Genomic DNA, 27,733 nt, shown 5'->3' with positions numbered 1-27,733 from the left:
GGAGTATAGCAGTGATAGACCAACACGCTCTCTGCCCACTGGATTCTTCCCTGCCCTAATCCCTTTCACATGATCAAAGCTAATTTTCTAAAATAGAAGTTGAGTCATGTCAGCCACCTGATTCAAACATTTTCAGTAGCTTCTTTGTAACCCTAGAATTAAGTCAAAATTCCTTAGCATGTAAGGTACTTTATGACTCCAAATTACTGTTCTAGCCTCATTTTCCAGTAAATTAAGCCCTCTCCCTAGCAATACAGGTTATTGTCAATATACCCAACATGTCACCTACATTTATCATTTCCATGCGATTTCTATCTTCTTATTTCCTTATTTTTCAGGATATAGTTCAGGACAGTCCCTCTCACCCAGCAGTAGAGACTGGTCCCTCTTTTGAGTCCATCACTATACAACCCTCTGAAATTTAGCTTACTTGTCCACAAAATGGAAATAAATGAGTCCCACCCAGAAAAAAGAACAGTTTGAACAATGTTTATTTAATACCGAGAAACTATAAATCAATATAGAAATAGTGCCAGGCATAGAACGAAGAACTTTATAGACATCTCATCCAATCCTTAAAGATTAAGCAGATACCACAAGTAAGGAAGTATATTCTCATTAAAACACACACACACACACACACACACACGAGAAAAATTTACATCATCACTCATCTATATTATAATGCTTCCCTCTCCTCAAAGCTGCTTCCACACCTATCACTTCTTTGATCAATTCTCCAAAAATTATATTTTTCCCTACGTTAACACTTAATTACTTGACTTTAACTTGTCCACTGTATAGCACCACAAGCTGTTAACCAGAGATCTAAAATTATGTTAAACTAGGTGAGGTGTTACAGTCATGTTTGAAGGGTTAAACTGCATTAATTAATTATGTAAGTTAAGATTTCTCAGGAGCCTTGGGGCAAAGCACCAAATCACAGAGCAGGAGGAGAATGAAACAAAAGAACCTAATTAGGCATGTAATTAACTCTTTCAGTGATATGGTGATAACATGATACAATAAAAGTGTTATGAATATGCTTAAGGACCAGCAGGGTATGCCTGTTTTCAAGAATATAACCAACACTGGGATGAGAACTTAGCCCCTTCAGCCAAAACTTACAGATACATTTAAAGTACATCAATATGTTACCAACATTTACTGACTCTCCACAACTGAAACTCCTTTTTTCTGTAATTAAATATATTTTATCTATATACCTGGAAACACAGTGTCTGACAAAACACATTTTCCCCATAGTTTCTGGTAGGCAGCAAATCTAAAAGAATTCAAAGGCAAAATGTGCTTTGTGCAAGTAGCTTATTTCATTTTGAAGACTAAATGCATTTGCAGAAAGGATTACATTTTGTTTGGCAATTTATTTTATTGACAAAACATATTTCATCACATATTCCATCACATTCAGTAGACAAATGCATGTTGTCAAATACCCTATTTCCTGCCTTTGATGAAAAACACATATTTTTTTAGAATCCATATTTTTTTAAATGGTGGAGTTCTACAGATAAGCTCCATTTGCTCTAAATTGGCCAAAGGGTGTCTAGATTTGGATTCTATCCTAAGTATATGGCTTCTTCTTTCAATATAATGCAAATTAACCTCAGAGGGAATATTAATGTCCATCTTCACCACAGAAACATCAAAATTCAGTTTACATTGTAACCATTATGATAGGTTCCTATTGTCTAAACATAAAACTCAAATGGTTCCCATACACTCACCAGATGCTAAAATGCAATTACCCTTTACAAGGTAATGCACATACAAAGTAAATATTTAACCTAACCTATTTGTATACCTGTTTAATGCTGATAATTCAATTATTGTCTTCCTTTTCATATTTGCCCTCATATCTGATATACACATTAAATTATAAATAAGTTCTTGGAGGTCAAGAAGAAGATCTGTATAATTTGTTCTGAGAAGCACTCAGCACAGTGCTTTATGAAAATAGATGTTTAATCAATCCATGGCTCTGACACAATGGTAATGACCTTCCTGGCCAAAAAAATCATTTATTACCAAGACACTTTGCTTTTTTTCATGTCAACAATCATTTAGTGAACACCTACAATGTGCCATGCACTATATAAAACTTTCAAGGCTGGGGGGGGGGGGGGTGCGGCGTGCACCTGGGTGGCTAAGTCAGTTAAGAGTCCAACTATTGATTTTCGCTCAGGTCATGATCTTATGGTTCCTAGGACTGAGTCCGCGTGGAGCTCTGCACTGACAGCATGAAGCCTGCTTGGGATTCTCTCTCTCTTCCCCTCCCCGGAGTGTGCAAGAGAGCAAGCACACATGCTCTTTCTCTCCCTCACACACAAAATAAGTAAACATTCTTAAAAATTGCAAGGGATGCAAAAAAAAAAAAAATTAAAAAAAAAAAAAAGGGGCGCCTGGGTGGCGCAGTCGGTTAAGCGTCCGACTTCAGCCAGGTCACGATCTCGCGCTCCGTGAGTTCGAGCCCCGCATCAGGCTCTGGGCTGATGGCTCAGAGCCTGGAGCCTGTTTCCGATTCTGTGTCTCCCTCTCTCTCTGCCCCTCCCCCGTTCATGCTCTGTCTCTCTCTGTCCCAAAAATAAATAAAACGTTGAAAAAAAAATTAAAAAAAAAATTGCAAGGGATGCAGAGATTGATAATCATGGTCCTTACTTTCAAGCGTTTACAATCTAGGAAGCAGGGTAGGCATGAAGATAAATACAGTACAGGCTGACACAAGCCAAGTGGAGTGTGTGCTGGGTCCAGGCATAGTATAACAGCAGGAAACTAGTAAATGGTTAAATTGGAGAAAAGCAGGGTGTGTTTGACAAGCCGACATGAGTAGATTTTAACACTGAACAGAAGTTTTCCAGTGGATAACTCCAGCAGAATGAAGAAAGGCATTCCAAGAAGGGACACTCATGTGCTACAGTACAGGGAAAAGAAGTGTGTGTGTGTGTGTGTGTGTGTGTGTGTGTGTGTGCACGTGCGCACGCGCACATTTAAACCCATCATTCTATCAATATTACTGTAGTGTAAAGTATGAGGGGGACCTACCAGAGAAGACAATGAAGTGGTTGACAGGGTCTTGAGGGGACTTCTATGCCAAAGAGCTTGGAAAATCTTATATAAATCTTGGGAAAACCACTGATAATTCAACTGAAGTCAGATTCGCACAAAGAATGGATGGCACAGGTGTGCAGAGCTAATACAGCACAAGTTCAAAGCCTTGTAAGTTACTCCAAGAAACATGGAGAGAGTATAAGCAGAAGTATTAATAATAAGAATGAGAATGCAAAGATTCTAGATATAATTAGGAAGTGAAATGAACTGGGTTCACATAAAGGGTTAAGAAGTAAAGTGTCACCTGGGCTTTTGCTCTGAGTAACCAAAATTTCAAAAATAGATACAGCTTTTTAAAGTCTTGGAACTTCATCTGTAGATGAAATGAATTCACAAAACCTCCTCACACCTTACTCACTTTTTCATTTACCCACTCATCCAAGTCCACTTATATAATGAGGAATTGTATAAGGCTGATCCTCTAAGTCAGAAACAACATACTGTGAAAGTACAGAATACTGAGAAATATTCATGCTCCAGAGCATCTCCAAATAAAAACAATACCTCCCCAAGTCCAAAATCTTTCCAAAAAGGCAGTTTTTGTTTTAAATGGAAAATAACAGTGGACTATACGCCAGAGCACCTGGTCCCAAGACGAGGTCCCATCTATCATGGGGTGTTGAAGAAGGAATTGAACCTCTGTGATACTTAGTTACATCCTCTGCACATGGGATCATCTCCTGTCCTACATCTCATAGTCTTGCAGTGAGTATCAAATATGACAGTTGCATATCACATATAGAAAAGTGAAGAGTCTTCTAGATAGAAGATGATATAATCATAAAGTATTATGATATTATTGTGTAAGATTTTTCAACTTTGCAAGTACTGCTCGAGTTTCAAAATTCTAACACTGATGCCTTTACTGGTCTTCAGTAGCATTAATTACTTCTGGCAATATTTGAATGTAAGAGATTTTTTTGTGACACCTCTGGCCTCACTGGCTAGAAATTATTGTTGCCACATTCTATTCTTTCAACCCTTATATTCAATCTGTTACTAAGCTGTACCATTGATTTTTTTGAAATTTCTCTAAATTTGCCCTTCATCTTCAATACCACCGCCATCTACCTATTACCGTCTTGGACTAATTAAATAGCATCTGAGCTGTTCTTTTGTCTTTTGGTTGCCCACCCCCTTCAGGTTTGCCTAGTCTCTAAACTGTTACTAGACCAACTTGGTAATGAAGTATTAATCTAGACATGCTCCTCCCAGGTCAAATGCCCCAGATGCTTGCATCTCTAAAGGAGCTATCCAACATCCTATACTATACTTCTTCCCAGCTTCTCTTATTACCTGTTACTCTCCATCTATGCACTCCTGAATTCCTTTCTCACTTCTATCTGTGTTCCCATGGTTACTTCCACATTAAATGCCTGTCTCTCCTCTCCTACTCAGCTTATCTAAACCTTACACACCTGACCAAGCTCTGTATAAATTTTATCTCTTCACAAAACCTCACAAAGTTTAAAACCAGCCCATCTCAGAGTGATAGAATCTTTGAACTCATGCACCAGTGCCAGACTGTACCATATTTAGCCCTTAGATATACCATCTATCCAAGCCGTTAAGCACAAAGGCTTCACATCCTCTTCCTTCACTTACTATGTGAATGTGTTAGTTCACCTCCCTGTGCCTTAGTTCCACCATCCAGAAAACGGGAAGTGCAAGAACACCAAATCCAGGATTCATGTGAAGATTATATAAGCATCAGGTCACAAGATCTGGGACACAACAATAATGAATAGGAACTTCCAGTAGCTGATTATTATCAGGCATATCAGTAGCATCTCTTTTGTCTATCTCCATTTTGCTCAATACTCTATCATTAGAAATTGGCATAAGTCAGTCAACCTTAGTGGTATAAAAACAACACCAGATTCTGTGAGTCAAGATTTTAGGCAAGGCACAAGTGATTGGGTCACCTCTGTTCCACAATGTCTGGGAAAACTGAAAAATCTGGGGTCTGAAACTATCTTCATATACGTCTAATTTGTGGGTAGAGGTGACCCAATGGCTGTAGTCAGAGTACCTTCATAGGGCCCTTTCATGTGGCCTTATGTCTTACAGTATGGTAGCCAGGGTCCAGGATGCATTCCCTGAGAGGGAGTGTCTGGCAGGCAAGTGTTCCAAAATTTCCAGGTAAAAGTTGCCTGACCTTTTCTGACATAGCCTCTGAAGTCCATTGGTTGTAAGTGCATCCCTAAGACCAGCCCAAATCAAGGTGGTGGAAATATACCCCACCTCTTGAACAGGAAGTGGGCAGGCCATATCACCAAAGAGCACAGGGGAAGGGAGATATTACTAGTGCCTTTATCTTTGGAAAAGACAGTCTCTCACAAGTGACAGTTGTATAAAACTCATTACTTCCTCTACATTCATTTTGTTCATGAATAGTAGTAGTGCCCTGCCTAGAATGTACTTGGTATTCCCTGAGTAATTACCGCATAAGCAAACAATTTCACCTTAGTTTCATATTAGTCCTCTCCTCAGAACTAGAGTCTTCTTGAAGGCAGGAATTATACCATAGAGTCTCTAAACAAAGTCAATAGAAGTTATTAGAATTCAGGTAGATCAATTAGAACACTGTTGATTATTATGGGGACGGAAGAGAAATCATGAATTCATCAACCATAGAACAAGGACATTCAAAACTTCAAGCAAGGAGAGAGAAACTCTGATTTTGGTTATAGGGTCCATACATTTTAGTTATTTTTATATTCCTGGGACTATATATTTGAGAAATGATGCAAGTGATACCTAAACATATATCCCTAGAACCACAGCATTACTTCTCTCAATATAAACTAATTAAAGATGAATAACTGCAATTACTGCCTTTTTAATCCTTTCCCACTCGTGTTGAATTTGTGTCACCTTGTAGTATTTAGATCGCGTTCTATTTGCTCTGATTCAGATTCTGAGTCATCAAAATGTTGGAAATAGGTCTGAAAATAGCCTGAATTAATTCTCTGGATTGCTGTTTATAACAGATATACAAGGGAAGCATTTTATAAATGTAAAGGAAAACTTATTTTGTTGCCAAAAAAAGTTGAGAAGTTTCTTCTCAGGCCCTAGGTATGTTAAAATAACATGGCAGAAGCGAAAGAAATGGCAAGACAGAAAGTTGATTTGCATGGGAAAGGGGGAAAATAGTCAACTATTAAAGCAAAATGATCAGAGCCTTCAATGCATTTATCAAGAGCCATTTGGAGGGCCCTCTCAGTCTTCCAAAGCATGGCCTCAAGAAAAATGAATGTGGTCTAGCAGCAAAGAGAACAATAGAGAAAAATGGTGTCCTTGGAGGCAGTCACAACCAAATTGCAGTAAGCACAGACACAGTGGCCAGTGTGCTCCAAGTAGTCACAGCAGGTCTCCTGGGACCAGAAGAGAAACAGCATCACCAACTCACATCACCCAGGTGCCACTGGCATTGGAACAGCAGGAATCATTCACACACCATCTCCATCTGTGCCTTCCCCCTTTCAAGTGTTTGCTACATGACCAGAGGAAAAACACTGTCATTTGCTCAGACTGTCTGTCTAATAGCTGTAATTAAAGCCCTCTAATCGCCAAAAACCCAGTGTGTGGGAACTTGGCTGAAAATGTACACAGTGAAAGCACAAGGCCATCTTTACAGGGGGAAAGGTGAAGGGCACATTTTACCTTGCCAGAACCGGACAGCCTTCAGTCTGCAGGTGTGAGGGGGTGGAAGGCTGATCACAGGTTCTGGCCATGGCCATTCTCAAAGGTGAAGTCAATGGAAGATGCAGGGCAGGAAATGTGCCACATCATTCCACCAATGAACAATACAGCAGGGCTTACTCCATGCTGGTCATCCAGCTCTTGAGGCAGCCTTTTACAGGCTATATCCTAGAAGATCTTTCCTGAAAGCCACTGAAAGGAAATGCCTACTGCACAAAACTCATTTGCTTTTATTGTGATTTTTTAAAGTTACTTTTGAGAGAGAGCTACAAAGCTTGGAATATCTTTTTTTTTTTTTTTCATTTCTTTTAATGCTTATTTATTTTTCAGAGCGAGAGAGAGACAGGGTACGAGTCAGGGAGGGGCAGAGAGACAGGGAGACACAGAATCTAAAGCAGCTCCAGGCTCTGAGCTGTCAACACAGAGTCCGACATGGGGCTCAGACTCACTAACTGCAAGATCATGACCTGAGCCGAAGTTGGACACCTGACCGACTGAACCACCCAGGTGCCCCAGAAATATCTCTTTTTTAAAGTTTATTTATTTCCAGAAAGAGAGTGAGAGAGTGTGTGCGTGCCAGTGGGAGAGGAAGAGAGAGAAGCCTAACCAGACTCCACACTGTCAATGTAAAGCCCTACGTGGGGCTTGATCCCACATGTGAAATCGTGACCTGAGCTAATTTTAAGTCAGATGCTCAAATGACTGAGCCACCCAAGTGCCCCCAAAGGTTGAGATTTCTATGTTTCCAAAATATATGAAGCTTTTGGTATTGTTTTACAAGTCTGTCACAAATAAGCTTCCATGTAATGTTTTTACTATTATTGATAAAATGTTAACACCTATACCAGTACAATAATTATAATTAATATTTAACAGCACATTTGATATTTGCCAAGCACTGTGAAAACTGCTTCACAGGTATTGTCTCAAAGTCCCAAAACAACTGGAAGTGATGATACAATTATATCTCCCATTTACAGACGAGAAAATGAGGGGTCAGGTAACCGGACCAAGGTCACATACTCAGTGAGCTGGCGGTACAAAGCCAGCTGGTCAGGCTCCACATCCCACACTCTTACAGTTTTACATTAATAAAGTCAAAAGATACCTATTTCTGGCAAAGAAATTTCTCATGCAGAAATTTTAGAAAAGTTGGTGTGAGCCTGGAAGTCTGTAATGTAACAAGCACCCCCCGGCGATGTTAATGCAGAGGGACTACACAGACATGGCTAGAGAATTAGAGTTTGCTTAGTTGACACAAAACGAAAAAAGTCATGCTTACCAACCCAGTGTTGTTTTCAATTAATTTGCATCACTTTGGTTCATATCTATTGATACAAAAACCTCCCCAAGCATGAAAACTGGGTCTTAGAAACAATTTATTTTAGACAAAATGCTTCTAAAAACTGACCATGCCCTCCTTAAGGGGCTCCCCTTTTCTCAGTGTGTTTTCAAGTTTTCTGTTTTCATCTCAAATAAAGTCTCAGTTGGGTCCTAATATGCATTTAACAGCTGCTAATCTCTTCTTTAATAAGAAAGCAGGCAGAAACAACAGGGATGGCAAGCCCTGAGAAGATGAGAGCAAGGCTGGAGTAATCAATGGAGGCAGGAACCCCAGCTGATGGGCTGCCGGGGGTGTGGTTCACTCTGCAGCCTCAAATCTCAAATTTAAATGCTTTCTTATAAATATTAAGTTTAAAGGCATGCCTGAGGGACTCACTCGGTTAAGCGTCCGACTTTGGCTCAGGTCATGATACCCCAGTCTGTGGGTTCAAGCCCCATGTCGGGCTCTCTGCTGACAGCTCAGAGCCTGGAGCCTGCTTCAGATTCTGTGTCTTCCTCTCTCTCTGCTCCCCCCCCCAAACCCCGCCCCCCAACCTCCTCCAATTCACTCTCTCTCTCTCTCTCCCAGAAATGAATAAACATTAAAAAAACTAAGTGAATAAATGTTAAGTTTAAAGAGGCTTAGCTAAGACTTACTGACCATTCAAAACCAGCTCTCCTTTATTATCAGCACATATGTGGAACACAAGAAACAAAGGAATGAGGATTGTATGGTCAGAACCATTCTCTTCCGTTAACGTGTCGTTTGTGTGGTTTGCACTTAAATGCCATAGGGTTCATCAGATCAAATACTCCTACTTCCTTATGTTACTTCTCATGATTCTTGTTAAGTGTTTTAAAAATAACGCATTGGAGCAGAAATAATAGCATAAGCTACCTCTCTATTCATTTCCCAGACGATAACCATATAAAAGTACTATGTTTCAGCATAATTCATTGGCATGTAATATAATTCTAAGACTGAGGGCATTTTTGAAAGGGGGAAAATAGAGGAAAACTTTTGGCATGATATTTTTATAAGTAACATCAGTCAAATAACAACAATGAAAATTACAAAGGATTTGCACAAAGGCTCTCAGAAAAAAAAAGCAATCATCTATAAAAGCAAGAAAATAGGAATAGTCATGGGCTGCATTTATTGAGCACTTGTTATGTACAGACTCTTTTCTAAGTTTGTTATGTGAGAAACATAAAAAAACACACCATGAAAAGTAACTTTAAGAGTCTTTCCCCATTACCCCCCACCTCCACCCAGAGATGCAAAAGATAGGAGTTGCATTAGAAATAAATTCAACTCCACTTTAAAGTCAATGTATAAATCTTCAACATTGTTGTGTTGCTGCCAAAAAGCACCATCTAATTCACTGATGTTGGATCTTAAACACATGGAAATGCAAACAACGGACTGTGACTAATGCATCAAAATACACAAAATGGATCATAATAACCACCATTTCTTGTGTATGCTACTTGTAGGTGAATGCCAAAAGATGGTACACTGCTTCCATATCTGACTATCCCTACACTGGTAATTACATTCCAAGAGCAAAGTGAGGCAGCAAGGATTGTACACCTTCATTATCCATTAACAGCATGCTACATTAACCTTTGAATATTTACCTTGATGCCAATTAAATATTTGTGATGGCAGCATCAATAAGGAAGAAAATCTTGGCCAAGGCCCCATTTTCCCTTGGTTTCTCTGCAATTCTTTGTAAATAGCATCCTGAAGTTTTAACCCATCAACCCACACAGACATACTAGATCAAATAATTTTTAAAATAAGTAAATCCTGACGATCCATTACCTCAGTAGGCCAAGGGAACAGTGCAGGCAAATACCCACCATTGACAAGCCAATGCCTTGAGCGTTTGACTTTCTAGAAAAAAGGCATTAGTTAGCATTTAGATGGATGACAAGGCAGCAGAGAGTGAAGTCTGAATCCAGCAGAAAGGCATCCAGCGTTCTCTGGAGTGTGTAAGCCTTCATGACTCGCTGACTAGATTGCGGACAAAAACGACTCACAGTGCAAGATAAAGAAAAAAACCAAAACATTTCAGCAGTTTTACAAAACCAAGGCTGCAGTGCGTCTGGACCAAGTCTACACATGTTGCATAAGACTTTCCCTTTAACAATTACAAAGCTGCACTGAGACAGAATTTACCTGCCTTTCCCCTCTATATTATCATCATTATTATTTTCTCTAAATTATTTACTATATTTATTCCCATTGCAGCCATCTCTTTTTCTATACCCCTCTACCAGATAGTATAAATAAAAACTCAATATGGAATAGCTGAGGAACTTCCTCCGTGTTCAGAGAACACAAACCAGTCTGGAATGGATTAATTATAGGCTTCAGGCTTTATGAAAAGTTAGGATTTGAGCTGAGGCTTATGCCTTACTCGAGTTTGGTCAGGTAGAGACCAAAATCTCACTAGGAAGTGACCTTGAAAATAAAGTACCTAAGAATGCATGAAAGAGAGTGATCAGAACAGAAGGCCTGTGGCCCATAGGAGCCAGAAACAAAACAAAACAAACAAACAAACAAAAATGGCGACCCTTAAAAACCATTACAATTATGGAGAGGAAAATATAGTCAGGTAACAATACGGAGGTGAACCTTCTACCAGAGTTCTCAGTGTTAATCTTTAAAAAAAACAAATCAGGGGTCACCTGGGTATTTAGTCAGTTAAGAGTCCAACTTGGATCAGGTCATGATCTCACAGTTCATAGGTTGGAGCTTGGGATTAGGCTTTGCACTGATAGCTCAGAGCCTGGAGCCTGCTTCGGATTCTGTGTTTCCCTCTCTCTCTCTGCCCCTCCCCAGTTTGTGCTCTGTCTCTCTCTCTCAAAAATAAATAAATAAACATTAAAAAATAAAAATAAAAGCATACCTGAAAAGGCAACAAGGGAACTTCTCTAAAATTGAATTAAATGTCTTGTATCTCAGTAGGGATGGTGGTTATCAGGTAAGTTGAGTATAACTATCAAAACTCAGTCTGAACATGTAAGATCTGCTCATTTTATTGTATGAATAGGATTTATTTTATTGTGTTACCTTGAACTCACTTATAAAATAAAAATTTAAAGATAGGGGGAAAAACAGGTATTCTCTCCTTTAAATTCCTTGAGGGGCTCCCTGGTTCACCTAATAAAAATTGAAAAACCCAGATCTTGCCCATCGCTGCTAAAGCCCTACAGGATCTCCCCTGCCTATGTCTTCACCTTGACTTCAAGTCACTCTTCACAGATTCACCCCTTCCAGACAAATCCTCCTTCTTCGTGTCCAGCTAATCGGAAAGGCCCTGCCCCACAGCAGTCTTTGTGCTTGCAATTCTCCGTACCTCCCCAAACGTTCTTGCCCCAACTCTCCTGCTCCTCAGCAAAACTGTTCATGATTTCTTTCTATAAAATGGCCTTCCTAAATTACTACCCCGTCACCCTGCTTTTTTTCCGTTATAAAATTTCTATAATCTAAAGTAATCCTGTTCACTTATGAGCTTACTTATCAGTTATCTCTTCCACTGGAAATCAAGTTCTGAGATTGAAGGAAGGGGGCCATTTCCACAGGGTCTAACTCAAGACCTGGCATATAATAGATGCTCAATAAGTAGTTGTTTGTAAATTAACATATACACCTTTTGTAACCATGTACCCTTATTACACTAGAAGTCTCTCCAGATCTGGGACCATCTATTTGTCATCTCTGTATCTCTGCTACCAAGTTCAATATGTGGCACGTATCAGAAGCCCATGAAATATTTGCTAATTTATAAGTGTTTAAATTTAGATTTAACATACCTTGCCCAACAAATTCCAAGAATATCTCATTTTGTAAGGAAATTCATTTGTCCCTAAAAATGTACTGACTTAGCTAATTTTATTTTTTATTTATTTAATGTTTATTTATATTTGAGAGAGAAAGTGCATGAACCAGGGAGGGGCAGAGAGAGACAGAGACAGAATCTGAAGTGGGCTCCAGACTCTGAGATGTCAGCACAGAGCCTGACGCAGGACTCGAACTCACAAGCTACAAGATCATGACCTGAGCTGAAGTCAGACGCTTAACTGACTTAAGCCACTCAGACGCCCCTGGCTTAGCTAATTTTAAATCACAGCAGCTGAGGTTTACAGAGACTTTCCCCACCTGTGGATTAGATTTGGTTACCTGACTTAAAAGGATAAGAAAATCAACCTGCAGTGAATTCACTCAGGTTCCTTCCAGGTGACCTATGAAAGGAGTATAATGCTTACTCAAACCATTTCAAATGATCAGTTTTGGAGGAGTTTTTTCATTCATTCTCAGTGGACTGTATAAATATATCGAAAAAATTAGTGTTAGATTTTAGATAGTGACAAGTGATGTAGCTACCTATTCCATTTCTTCTGTGAGCATTATGAAGAGCAATGAAAAAGTATGAACTATTGATTCACACGACATTGTAGGCCAAACTCCTCACACAAGAATCCAAATCACACATCCCCCAAAATAGTATATAATGATGGATGATTCCATTCATATAAAATTCTAGAAAATCCATATATATATATATACACATATATATATGGTATATATTGTGTATATGTTTGTATATATACAGTGATAGAAATCACAACAGTGGTTTCCTGTGAATGGAGGTAGAGGTGGGATGCACAAAGAAAGTTTGAAGCTAATGTAATTGCTTATGGTGAAGGTTTCATGGGAATATGCATATGTCAAAACTCATCAAATTGTACACTTTAAATTGGTGTAATTTATTATCCCTCAATAAAGCTGTATTATATATAAAATTAAAACCGGAAGTCTCCACTTGGAATGATTTTTAAAACTTTAAATATGCTATCAAATTAGCAGCATTTTAATTTTTGTAATTACTGGCTTTTTGCCAAAATCCTGCTGCAATGCATTATTACCTCCTTTTTGTGTCCTGAATATTTATATTTACCATCTGAAACTCAGCTGAGGCATCACCATTCTCTACTCTTACAAGATGTCAAAGGGCATTTCTCATCATCCATGGGGTCAGTAAGCAATCCCTTGACTGCGCTTTTCAAGAAACACTGCCCAGAGATAACACAGCAGTTTGAGGACTATGAATCAATCTCTCCTGTGAGCAAGGACTAGGAAAATCATCTTTTATTCCAGGCTTTCACCAAATATACTGATAAATTCACTTCCATTTTGTCTACATGATATCCAAACCCTTTTCCTCCCACTATGGAAACGGAAGGAGTCCACCTGGCCCTTCCTTCTTACACCTGGCTAGTAAGATAAGGCACTTAGTCTATAACTTGGGCAATTCACTATTCCCATCCATGACTGTGAATTTCTACAAAAGACACAAAGGTGAAGGGAGAGGTCAAGAGTTGATCAAGGTGGCCACATTCAATAGCATTAATACTAGTGACACTGTCCCAGTTAGCCCAATTCTTTGGTAAGGTCAACCTTATGCCTCTTGTTGCCAAATCTGCTGTTCTTACCTCCTTTATCAACCTTGTTCTCCTGGCTTCCTGATGATTCTAGAAACTACCTGACATTCTTCCAATATATTCCTTATCTACTTAGATTTCTTAAAATTAGAATCCTAGCTCATACAAAGTCTGGCACAAAAGACAGAACCAGAAAAAGGGGATAAGTAAAGAAGTGGCCTACAGCCTTTAGAACCTCCCCCATGAGTGCTTGCTTCCGTGGAATCCTGGGTTGTAAGAGTGAATCTGGCTTAACTGACTTTCCCAGTACCACAGAATCATGTCCCAGGTGACCAGTTAAGAGGACTGCTCTTTCTCCTTGTCATAACAACGTTTTGATTTTCCCAGTGAATTATCTTTCGTAGAAAAGTCCACTAGAGTAACACAGTTCTCCCAATCTTGTGGTAGCCACACAATTATGCTCCAGCCAGCGGAAATGCCAGAATGGTGGCCTGAAGGTTGTGTTTCAGAAACTCTGGAGACCCTGCCAAATCATTAACCGTAATTTGTGGGGAAAGGAAATCCAAATCTCGGGTTGCAAGTCCGAAAACCACATAGAGCTTCAATCATTTCACTCACCTCCCTCCCTAAATTAACAGCTATCTAAGAAAGAATTTGTATTTCTTTGTTAAGGAAATGTCTGCTCATTTCCTTTGTTGTTGTCCCCCCCCCCCCCCCCCCCAAAGAAGTGCTTCTTTTTTTGGCATTCATCTGTAAGGGATCCTAATTTTAGAGATGACTCTAGTGCCTTTGTTAAAATATGACTTTTGCCCTCAGACAAACCTAGTTCCAAATCCTAGCTCCCTCACTTCTTGTTTGTGTGGCTATGTGCAAGCCTTTCCTTTAGGTTTGTTTTCTCGTCTATTAAATGGGAATGATTGCAGTATCCACCTGGCAGAGCCGGTGTATGAATTCAGGGGGAAGAGCCACACAAAATATTTAGCACACTCCCTGGGGAAACCAGGTTCTCATAAAATGTTAACTGCATTTATTAGCCGTTAGAACATGTTTTATTAGTCACATTTTGTTGGATTCACTCTGATGCTATAACCTAAATCTAGAGCAGATATCAGCAAACATTTTCTTGAAAGGGCCACAAAGTCACTACTTTAGGTTCTGTACCCCCAAGCATTTCTGCCACAACTACTCTATGGCTGGAGCAAAAGAGAAGCCACATCCTATATGTACACAAGTGGGTGTGCTTTGTCCCAATAAAACCCCACAGAATATTAATTCTGTATAATTTTCACATTTTACAAACTATTTTTCTTCGATTTTTCCCCCCATGATTGAAAAATATGTAAAAAATTAATTCTCAGTTCACAGACTGTTTAAAACCAGACAGTGGGTCAAATGTGGTCCATAGGCCACAGCTTCCTAACCTCTCATCTGGAGAAAGAGATAAGTGCTGTACATGGCCATTGTGTGAGGCAAATATTCATTTCAAGGCCTCCACCTGCTGTTAAGTGACATGCTGATAGACAATATGCTACAACTTGATCAACAAAGCCAGTACTGTAACTTTGAGATCCTCCAGAGTATGTTATAAATGCTACATCAAGTGCCAAGATTTTCTTTACACTGAATTTTTTAAACTTTTGATAAAAAGTCACCAACAGCTAGTCAAGTCTATTTCTACTTGGTTGTTGGGAAAATTCTTTCTACTTTCATTATATTAAAGGCATCTTGAAAGGAAATTAACAGTTTGTCACCTTAACGGTGCGAAATTATGCAGATGAATACTGTAATTTATACAAGATAATGTCTTTTATTCATTTATATTCACAAGCATTTACTAGAAATATCTGTATTTAGAGGATTTTTAAAGAAAATACTTCACAAATGATAAAAATATCCCAAATCTAAAAAGATTTGCTTAACTATGTCTACATTTTTATTCCAAGATCTTACCCAATTTCCAACCAGCAATGCCTTAATTACTTGTATGATGTACCAAACTATATATACCTACAGTTTGACATGAAATAAATGTCATTGTGAGGTTAAAACCACGTTTTAGTTTCTGTTTCTTATCTGTACTATAAGTACACCACACATCCGCCAATAGAAGCAAAATTTGTATTCATGTTTCTACTAAAATTGATATACATTTAATATCCATTATATTTTCCTTGATAGTTATCCATGCATATGTAAATTTTATAAACATCCAAATTTTGAAACAAGATTCAGCATTTTTTATACTCTCATTTGTAATCCTCCCTCCCCAACCCCCTTTAAGAAACTAAAATAGGCTTATGGGGCCAATAACACGATGAGCTATTCCACATCTGGTTATCGGAGGCATATTTCCTGATTTAAAAAAAAAATCACAAAAAGCTGTTTTTATACGCTTGGTTTCTCCTTCTGTTATTACCCATTTAACAGTAGTTTCACATACAGCCAGGCATGTGCCAAACACAGGGCCAATAATGAAAAATACTGACTTAATATAATTTGCTTCCTTGGCTGCTGGGAAAGCAGAAAGCGTTGACAAACTGTTTTGTGTTTATTAGCGAAGCTATTGTAGAGGGTGATTGGGGTTTCATTATAAGGGGCCTGCAAACAGTTTTAGCACAAATGCCAATATACATTTTAGAATCGAGTGCAATTTTAAGTATTTTCACTCAAATGGTTTTGCAGAATCTACAACCCAAATAAAAAGTATATTGTGTTTTAATACCACCACCGACTACTATACTATTTGTCGCATTGATCTCCATTGTGAATGCTTCAAACCTTTCTACTTTCATGAAATGTAATGGGCAAATACATTCTCTAGAATCATGAGTTATGATTAGTTACTAAGCAATCAGAAAAATCACAGCAAGGCATACTTCTGAAAGAAATCAGAAAGAGTAAAGATCACTTCTCTATGTGCGTTACATAGTGAATCACACAATACCTCATCGATGGTACTGTATATATTAGCTAACCACCATGGGCTAGCTGGAAGCTCATACATCAATGAAAAGATCTTTGTCAATTGCTGTATGCCTCATTATCTCACTAAGATTTCTTGGCAACAATTAACAGTTACCCAATTCATAGAAATTGCCTTTATTATTTTTGAAGCAGCTACTTTCTTTGGCTTTAATGACTAAGAGAATAGAGACAGATGTCTCTGTTGCTAGGGAGACTGAATTAAAAAAAAAAAAAAAAACCTTTGAAATGAAGTAAATAAGCAACTACCATCTTTTTTTAAAAAGGAGAATTCTGTTGGTTTTGAATTAACTATTTGTTTTAAAAACAAACCAGCAGTAGCTCCACTTTTTAAAGGAAATACATTAGAATGGTTTATTACCGTTCTTCTCTGACAGTAATAAATCATTAAAAAAAAGAAAAATAGGCCCACCTGTGCACTCAATATCAATTGAGGCTGATTATCAGGAACTGGTACTTTCTTTGTACTGGTACCTGAATTCAACAGGAATTGCCTTTTTATATAATCTGTCAATCCTCTATGACTAAAGAGAAAGCAGCCCCTCCCCTGAGTTAGAAACACAGGGGCCTTGCAGACAAGCTCCTGTGTGGAGTTGAGACAGCTCATGCCTTCTCTTCACCTAGCTCCAATCTCACCTGCAGACCCTTGGCCAGCTGTCCACACACTGGAAAACAACTGATCCAAACCAAAGTAGTTGGCCACTGGACCTAACCCAAGCAATTTTTTTCTTTTAAAATCCTTTCCATGTTCATCCCTCCTCCTCTATCTTCAATGTCTGATGCTCCACAATACACCAAATGTACTTCCATTTCCACATGCCCTGGACACGCACATCCTGTTCAAACCCTCCCATAATCTCACTTGTTCTATCACAATGCTTGAAGAGGAATGATACCGTCACACAAAAAGAAAAAAAAAAAATCCAGTTTGAAATGAAATCACATGTAATAAAAATAATTGCAATCCACCTAAATTCTTTGAAAGAATCCCTAATCTCCTTTGGCATCCATCTAAAATCACCCAAACATCTTTTTTTACTGGCTCTAATTAAATCATTAACCAGGCATCAGCATTCAATTTAAGTATTAGCTAAAAATTGAGCACTTTTTGAGCCTTTCTTGGTAGTAATATTTTGCTTAAATATTAGCATAACATTAAAACATAGGCAAATTCTTAACGTACTTTTTAAATGTTACATGCTATTGCCATAATTAAAAACCACCCTTGGGGCGCCTGGGTGGCTCAGTCTGTTGGGCATCCAACTTCAGCTCAGGTCATGATATCATGAGTCACAGGTTTGAGCCCCCTGTCAGGCTCTGTGCTGGCAGCTCAGAGTCTGGAGTCTGCTTTGTGGATTCTGTCTCCCTCTCTCCCTGTCCCTGCCCAGCTCATACTCTCTCTCTCTCAAAAATAAACAGAAAACATTAGAAAAAATTTTTAATCACCCTTAATATAGAAAACAATGTGCAAGATAAAAGTACTTTCTTTTTCTTAAGAAAATATTCCAAGTTTTACAAAGTTTGGACTCAGTGACCTGATGATATCTCCTAACACTCTTCCTTTGTGAAAACATATTTTCAGCTGCAAACGCTGGACTTCAAAAAATAAAAAGTTTATAAGAATTTGTAATCTGAAAGCTTTCTGTACTTTCTATTGAAATTCTAACTTAGTAAAATGCAATTAGTATTGAAGACAGACCATCATCAAGGTCACAAATTGAGCAGTGCAGCATTTTAGGTGACTGTAACAGCTTTGGGGTTCATGATTCTGGGTTCAAATTACATTTCAACCACTTAAATGGGATGAGACTTCTGTGAATTGCTTGGCTTTCTTAAGTCTCAGTTTTGTTGGTAGTAAATTGTGGATATTAATCACCTCCTAAGTTTGTTGTGAGAGTTAAAATTGTATCACAAATATAAATATGTAGTCCAATGCCCAGCACTGAGATGCACTCAATAAATACTAGAAGTTATCTATTATTATCATCATTAACTGCTTCTCACTTTTCTCAGCATATTAATTAAAAATCAAGATACAGCTTTCAAAGTTTTCATGAGAACTAGGGACACTGCAGGCTCTCCACCAGTTATGATAATATCATTTAGAAATATTTGCATTAGATATCAATTGTGATCTATTTCCAAATTTTGTGTTCAGTTTGGATGATTATATCAGATCATGAGATCAAGCTAATTTTAATCATCACTTGTTCATCCTCGCCAAGGTAACAAGCTTGCTGTATTCTGAGACGACTTGCTTCAGCATCTAAGAGAGATTATCTCCCTTACAAAGAGCAGCCTTCCAACATCTTGTCAGGACCACTCTCTTTATTTGAAATCCACTCAGAACCTTACCTCAGCCGTTAACATTTCCTGATGAACTTCAACTACCTTACAGCACTGCCTTATAGCAGAGATTCTCAGCTCCATGTACCACACACAGACCATTCATTTAACAAATGTTTACTGGGTGCGAGGTACTATTCTAGGTACCATAAATACAATACTGAACTGAAGGCAGAGAAAGACCCTGCTCTCTTGGTCCCTACCTTTCAATGATTCAAGATTGATTAAATTAATTAATTAAATAAACAAGTTGGTTTCCTTTAGTAACTTTGAAAATAAAAAAACAAAACCAGTTGATTTGAGAGAAATTGGAGAAAATATTGATAGGAAAGATGGTGCCCCTGTTTATGGCCACCGTCATTCAGCAATGCACAGTTCCAGAAAGTCTGCTCATATAGATTCCAAAACGATGACATGGAAGCTGAGAGCTAAATGGCACAAATGAAGTGGCCATGCAAAGATCTAGGTAATGAGCATTTCTGTAGAAGGGAAAAGATACAACTAAGGTTATCAAGAAGGAATGAGCTTTGTATGCTCAAAGAGAAAGCAGAACAGTTGACTGCAACAAAGGAGTATGGAGGCAGATACCCAGAGATGACCTGGGAAAGGCAGGCCTTGAGATGGTTCTAGGGCCAGTTACATAATATTGCCTGCATAGCTTCTGCCAAATATCAGTATGTAGGCCACACCCCCAACCAATTAAATCACAATCACTAGTGGTAGATACCAGGCTGAGTGTGTGTGTTTCAAAGTTTCCTAGATGATATGAAAGTATAGCCAGTATTAAAAGCCAATGATAAAGAGTGTTGCAATCCCTGATATGGAGTTAATGTTTTTGGTTACTTTTTAGTACCTCATCTCCCCATTTAAAGTTTGTGTTCCAGGCATTTCTGATCATTGTATCTTTGCAAAATGCCAAATAGAGAACTATGCATGCAGGAAATGCACAATACCAGGCTGTGATTGTCTTCTGTGTGCCTAAATCTGCTTAGAGTGCACTACAGAAACAGACTCATGGTTCTAGGCATATTCCCAATTACATTTTAAAAAATAAACAAACAGGTGCATGCAAACACCAGCACTTAGCAGCTGGCTCCCATGCATTTCCTTCAGGGAAATGAAGATACTGACTAGAAATCCCTTAAGTATCTGAAAAGGAAACAAAAGAAGTTGTTTTTCTTTGTTTGTTTTGTTTTTGGTTAAAAAGTGAACAATACCAGTACCTGAGGGGCCATAAGGCAGAGGGTCAATGTTCCCAAATGTTAACCAACAATACCTACATAGTAATTTTGCCAGAGTCTCAGCGATTTCTCTAAATAGAAATAATTCTTCTCCACAATTATTAGAAATTAGAAATTAGAGTAACTGAGGAAAGAACTAGATGATGAAGGTCACATGGAAAGCAAGGGGAAAAGCATAAGCAAAAAATTGTTGTGTTTGAAAATGACTGTTGGCACACAGAGAATTCCAGAGAGTCATTCCAGGATTGTTTGAGGGAGGTCTAGCGGTGACATCTGTCACCACAATGGCAGCCAGGGTTGGTTTTGATAAATGTCTGCTTCATATGTTCAGTTTAAGAGGAAGGCCCTGCCTAACTAGAAGAGAATCATCCTCCACTTGTGGCTGATAGAAATTGCCAGAAGTCCAGAAAGACTTCTGGGTAATATGTAATAGGAAAAAAAGTTACCCTCTTGGTAGTTGATTCCTGGAATTATCAAAACGGGGCACACCGGTAATGACAGCTGTGAGTACGCCAGACTCATGCCAGTAGTCTTTCTACCTATATCATCCAAACATTGACCGGTAGGTTTGGCCAGTCATAAACAGAGCTTCTAACATCATAATATTGACATAATGCTTTGTTATGCAGAGTCTAGTTATTTATGGTGGGGTTTGTGAGTTTGAACCTTGGTTTGACTCTTAGATCAGCTACTTGCTACTTATTAGCTATGTGACCTAGGCAAACCACTAGACAGCAAGCTCCATGAGGATGTTCTTATTTATCTGTTTGTTTTTGAGAGAGAGGGAATATGCACAAGTGGGGAAAAATAGCAGAGACAGAAAGAAAGAAAGAAAGAGAGAGAGAGAGAGAGAGAGAGAGAGAGAGAGAGAGAGAATATGAATCTTCAGCAGGCTCCATACTCAGCCCCAAGCCTGACACAGGGCTCAATCCCACAATCCTGGAATCATGAACTGAGCTGAAATCAAGAGTCAGTGCTCAAGTGACTATTTACCTCATTTTTCCTAAGGAAACCTCACTGAAAAGAAAAAAAAAAATGATTAAAATCAGATCCAAACCAAAAGTCAAAAGACAGTTTGTTTCACTTGCCTCAGTTTCCATATCTTTAAAATGGGAATGATTATAGTATCTACTGCATAGATTTTTTGTAGGTATTAAAAGAAATAATGGATGTAATGCACTTTGCACATTGCATAGGAATAATAAATATTCCAAATGTTTGTTAAAGAAAGGCCAGTGTGAGTATAATGCTTTTTAGCACTGTAGTGATATTAACAAGATAACTTTCTAATTACTTACAAATATTTTAACAATAGAATGGGGCTTTCTCAGGCTACTTAACAATAATTATCTTGAGTATCTGATCCCAAGCATGGGTTCAAAATTTCAAGCTAAGCACCATATTTCTAATAAGAGCTACATATTGTATCCAGGTTTTTGGTCCACCTATTTCAGCATCTTTCCTTTGAAAACTCCTCCCCTTTCATTCTGAGCTCAGTCTAGGAAAGAATAAGATCACCACGGTGACAACTACTCCCTCTTTGGAGTGCATTCAAATTTATGTTGAGCTTTTCTTAAATGCTGTTGTGTCTTGTCTTTAAATTGTCTCCTGAAGTCACTCCAAGGTCAGGGAAATGTCTTCATCACTTAAGGTCTCCTTCAATAATACAAAAGAGCAATTGGGAGTTCATGATCTAGAATTGATAAATTTTATAATAAATAAATGTATCATATTTGAGTCAGGCAAATTATCTACTAGGGCCTTTACGTTAAAGAAGTTGTAGGTGATGCGACTAACAGCGCATAAAATAAAAGTGTATGTGTAATACCTTTTTTTCCTCTATAATGAATGTCCTATCAAGACATTCATTGAGTATCACTTATTCAGAAAGTTGCCATACACAATATGGAATATAAGCCTGGGTTCTGATACTGACACAAATTTGGGTCTTTCTGTTTTATACTAAATATAATGCTACCATGAATTATACTGTGAAATAAGTGCTATTTCAGGACTGGGTCCACCTTCATCAGGAGACGGAAACTGAGAAAAAATTTAGTTAAGTCTGATTGGTTAAGAAAAGTCTTAGGGAGTACAGAAGGTTTCAGTCTGGAATGTTCCATGCAGTGTTGTGTGAATCAAATGAGATATGTATATGTAATCCTTATCAGAGCTGGCCCATGACATTACGTGGTTGCCATATGTTAGCTATTATTAAGTTCCAGAATTTATTATTACTATTGTTGCTATTACTGAATTTTAACATCTGATTTACAATATATCTACATTTTGGGAACAGTCTCAATCTGTTTTGTATACATAAAGACCTAAAATGGCTCTCTGAAGCAATCCCACAACAGGAGAGCGTATGGGTAGATAGAGGCAAAATCCTGGATGTTACACAAATATACTTTCAAAATATTACTCAGTATAGGCAGAGGGATTCTGCTTGACCAAGTAGTCATGGCAGTTGAAACTTACCACTGTGCAAAGAATTTGGTTAAGTGTGATGTGGCATTTTTTATCACAAAGTATCTATAACCTTCCTCTCCCCCTACAAAAATTCACTACCATTTCTTATACCTGGATTAGGAAACACACCAAAAGCAGAATTACCCTACAAATGGCTAATTTTATATGCCCTTATCTAAATTGATGATGCTTAGTATGTGATTTATGTAAGAGGAAGCTCTAGAGGGATGGACTAGAGCACGGAGGTAGCTTTTCTGAAAGAATTTCCCTTGACAGCCTTGACTTGGAACACACATACACATAGTACAAAATTGTTTCGTGAATCATCCTGCTTTGAGTTTTGTTAAAGTAGCACTGTCACCATGTGGGAGCATCATCTTTTTGCTCTTCATTACCCTATTGACATGTTTTTCCACCCCAGTGCTGTTAATCCATGAAAGTTCTTGATGATTAAAACTGATGTGGTCCTTTAAGGAAATTCAGTGGTCAGTAACATTTCCTCTCCCAAAGCCCCTTATATGTCATGCCAGGAGTGACAACTATGTGTGCTTTAGGCCTCTTGAATCGATTTAATATTTCAATTTGTGCTACTGATGTTTCATCTGACAGTGGCAGGTCTCCAAAACACTTCTACAGTGCCACTACTGACCTCATTGAAGGTCAAATAGCAATTAAATTTTGAATTAATTCACTTTTTCTCTCTACACCAATCCCAAAGTTCTTAGATATAGTCACACAAACAAAATGAACTTGGTAAAAGACCCTCAGTGGATAGAGTTTACTCAGTCACTCAGAAAATATTTCTTGGACACCTATAGCCTCCCAAGCAGTTCTTTAGACACTGAGGATTTAAGTAAAAGGAATTCAGACACAGCTGCTGCCCTCCAGGAGATTAGATTCATAATGTGGAAAGCCTGAATAAAATTGGCTATTCCAAAAAGATGTCTTCAATATAAGTCACAAAGAGAAGTGGTCACTTAGAGCCCTCACATGAATGCTGTGGTTTAGAAGAGAATCCCCCATGATAGCCTGCAGACCAGTGCTGCCTCATGGACAGCACTCCATAGTGAAATGTTTTTCACATAGTGAAATGAGAAAAATGAGAGCTTTACCAACCTTCTGCCCCACTAATTCCCTATGTAAACCCTCCATTTTGATTACAGTGGTTCCTCCCTGGACTCTGCTCACTCCATTTGTTTGCCAGCTTCCTATAGAGTAGAATTTTCCACCCTATTTCCATCATTACCTTCCCAATGGCCACCATCTCATACCATTGTCATTATTTCTTAATATTTTTATTTATCTTAATGAATTTTAGTTTCCTACACACATTATCTTAAAAGTCAATTATAAAAACCTTAAATACAACAACAACCCACATATGATTCGCTATGATTAGAGCGTAGCTGTCAAATAAATTTAATTTTTCAAATGCTCCTAATTTCAAACTAGATACTATTAGCTAATGAAAGCTCTGAGTATGAGTCGCCATCTTTTTCCTAGAATAGGGAAATTAGCAAATGTAAGAGAGTGGTTAAGGCCAGAGTAGACATAAACTGAGATGCTCTCCTTGAAGTAATGGATATGTCAGATAAAGTTGACATGGGAGTAACTTCTCAGTTTTGTTTCACTAGTTATTGAAACGTCCTCCTGTACCACTGGTGATACTCATTTTTGTTTTTCGCGGGGGGGGGGGGTTGGTAACAAAGCTACAATAATAACATAAATAATGATGACACTGTTGCTGCTGTTAATAATAATCATCTAAAAAGTAGTCATCAAGTACTTACTGTATGCCTGGCCCTGTTTTAAGCACTTTTACACATAACAAGTAATTGAATCTTCCCAAGAGCCCATGAAGAAAGCACTTTTGCACATGGGATCCCGTAGCCCTAAAAAGTTTAGTAACATGCTCAAGCTCATAGAGCATGTTTAAGAGCAGTCACTGATCAAACCTCAGCTCTAAGCACCACCATTTACTTTGCAACCCTGGGAAAGCCACTTTAACACCATTTTTTGCAGAAGAAACCAACACTTTGAGAGGTGACCATGGAATAACATTCTATGCCTGTCACAAGGACTCAATGAGGAGAAGGAAGAGAAGGGAGGGTAGAGGGAGGAGAGGCAGGAAGAGAATGGTAATTGAATCCTTCCGCCATCATTCTTTAGCTATTTAACCTTAGAAAGGTTGATTAGTATCTCTGAGTCTTACTTTCCTTCATCTGTAAAATGAGATGATATCAGCTCCTGGATAACACTGTGGTAAATGTTTTGAAGTGGCTACAGTGAAAGTCTAGCTCAGTAGTTGGTATGTAATAGGCACTCAATAAGTAGTCTGTGTTATTATTCTGCAGTGAGCTTATCAAATCCCTAGCCATTATTCACGGCTCATTCTATGCCATCCATTCTCTGATGCTTTCCCTTATGCGCTCTGCCCACAATGATAACTACAATGATAAGTCTTTCCTCTGAATTTCATATCGCTTCACTTTTTTTTTTTTAAAGCCAGCTTGTTCTTCCAAAGTAATTGAGGCTTTTATAAAACAAGACTTACAAACTTCTTTTAACACATACTATTTAATACATCATACTCCCCTAAAATGTAGACCAAAAAGATTTAGTAATTTTTAAAATTAATTATATGAAATGAGAAATGTTTCATCAACAGAATCTGAAAAGGTAATCTAAATAGTAGTGGAAAAAATAGTGTTTTTTGTTTCTCACGGTAGTTTTCCTCTTCATGTTGACTGTCCATAATTGATGTAAATAGCACCGTCTTCCTCTGGAGGATATTAAATCCTCATAAACAATAAGATACTCACATTTTGGGGGGTGCCTGGGTGGCCTCTGACTCTTGATTTCAGCTCACGTTATGATCTCATAGTTCATGGGTTCAAACCCTGCCTTAGGCTCTGCACTGACATTGCTGAGCCTGCTTGCAATTCTGTCTCCCTAGCTCTCTGCCCCCACTCATGCGTGCATGCACACACACACTCTCTCCCTCCCTCTCTCTCAAAATAAATAAATAAACTCAAAAAAAAGGTATTCACATTTTTGGTAAGAAAAAGATGGCTTAACATCCAAGACAAGCATCTCAATCTGGCCAAAAAAGTATCACATTCTAATATCTGCTCAGTTGTTTTCTTCCTTATTTACTTTCTCATTGTAAAAGTAATATAAGAGGCACCTGGGTGGCTCAGTTGGTTAAGCACCCACTTCGGCTCAGGTCATGATCTCATGGTTCATGAGTTCGACTCCCGAGTCAGGCTCTGTGCTGACAGCTCAGAGCCTGAAGCCTGCTTCGGATTCTGTGTCTCCCTCGCTCTCTGCCCCTCCCCCACTCATGCTCTGTCTCTCTGTCTCAAAAATAAATAAATGTTAAAAAATTTTTTAAGTAATATAAAATTATAGTAGAAAGTTAGAAAACTATGGAAAAAATAAGAAAACACAAATGTTTTGTTATCCGTTTCCCCAGAACTAGTCACTATTAACATATCCTTGTATGTCGCTCTCACCTTTTTCTTAATGTTCTGTGGTACATTAAAAAAAAAAAAAAAAAAATCGGAGCACCTGGGTGGCTCACTTGGTTAGGTATCAGACCCTTGGTCTTGGCTCAGGTCATCATATCCTTGTTCATGAGTTTGAGCCCTACACTGGGCTCTGCACTGACAGCATGGAGCCTGCCTGAGATTCAGTCTCCTCCCCTCTCTGTCTCTCCCCCTGACTTGCTATCTGTATCTTTGTCAAAATAAAATAAATAAATAAGGCTATTTGTACTTTTGAAAAATATTTCCATATTCTTATGTGTTCTTTAAAAAGATACATTTTTTAGGGCTATATAATACTCCCAACATTTTGATGTTATTAAACTCTTAAATGTAAATGACTATTTTCAAATTGCCCTTATTTTAAACGATTCCTTAGATAATATCCTTCGAAATATATCTGGCTGTCCAATGATAACTCTTAGCATAAAATGTTAAATGGGTAAGAAGAGGTTTCAAAGTTTTAAGTCTCTTCAGTTCCTCAGCACTATGCATTCCCATAAGTCAGTGATTGGTGACCCCCTCCCCCACACCACACACTTACCAATACCAAGGAAATGAATTTTTTAAAACCTTTCATAATTTTCCTAGAAGACAAATGCTGGTATAATACATTTTATGGACTTTTAAAAATATCCTGCTTAATTGTGAACAGACAATACCAGTGCTCTAGACATTCTAGTTTCTGCTCAGCTTACAAAAATGACTTCCAAATCAAAAACACTGCACTTGTGGAATAAGGAGGTGCTAAATTCATTACATTAATTAAATAAGTGCTAAATTAATTAAGGAAGACATTTGACTGACATGGCTCTAATGCTATGGTGACTGACATAAGCAAACCAAAGTCAGCCTGTAAATAACTCAACACTAAGAAATCAAAATGCTAAGGACAACCAATCACCAACAGCTGATTAGGCTTTCAGCTGTAGCCAATCAATCATTTCCTGACCTTGCTTTAGGCTTTTGACTGTGAAAGTCTCTCCCTGAACTCCAGCCTATAAAGTTCTCCTAACCACTTCCGCTTTGGCACTGCCGATTTAAGTTGATTTTTACTCAAACTCTTACGCCTCAGTTTATTTTTTTAAAGTTCTGATGTCAAAGACAGAATCGAAGGAGACCCCCAACAATCCCCAGGAGCAACAAGAAATGAGAGGTAAGCTACCTGTTCAGCCTCTTGAGTTTGCTGATTTCTCGCTGCTTCGGGCACCTACAGAGGTGATAAGAACATCCCTCTTAGATCCTCCATCTGCAGCTTCTACACTCGGAGCCTCAGGACTTCATTTGGGCATTTCTTCCCCTACGGTGACCCATTGCACTACTTCTGGAAATCAGACCTAATAGACCAGCCCCAACTTAGAAACGCCCAGCAATCCCAGGTCTGACTGGGTCTGATTTAAAAACCGGATTGGATCCGGGGTTGGGCTGGGGGCGGAGCCAGTGGGAGGGCTCAGGTGAATAAAATTTTGTTTTAAAGCTGGACAAGTAGGTAACCTTACCAAAGACAATCTTCAATTACGGTGGCTTCAGTGGAGA

The 27,733-nt window shown here is 38.4% G+C and overlaps 1 protein-coding gene across 9 annotated transcripts in view; it reads right to left on the bottom strand.

Moving 5' to 3' along the window:
• Nucleotides 1-27,484, bottom strand: part of TENM2 (teneurin transmembrane protein 2) — a 1,151,751-nt gene extending 1,124,267 nt beyond the window's left edge. For 5 of the 9 annotated variants that reach the window (XM_086710256.1, XM_086710437.1, XM_086710512.1 and 2 more), the window contains exon 1: nt 27,363-27,475. The gene's annotated coding sequence lies outside the window, so the exon portion shown is untranslated. Of the gene's footprint in view, nt 1-27,362 lie in introns of all 9 variants that reach the window. The other 4 variants (XM_086711354.1, XM_086710697.1, XM_086710377.1 and 1 more) reach the window with 4 other exon arrangements.
• Nucleotides 27,485-27,733: the final 249 nt, after the last annotated feature.

This window comes from Puma concolor, chromosome A1 (assembly GCF_028749965.1).
Source record: "Puma concolor isolate L17-30 chromosome A1, mPumCon1.1.hap2, whole genome shotgun sequence".
Lineage (NCBI taxonomy): Eukaryota > Metazoa > Chordata > Mammalia > Carnivora > Felidae > Puma > Puma concolor.
This window is presented reverse-complemented; position numbering and strand designations above follow the sequence as displayed.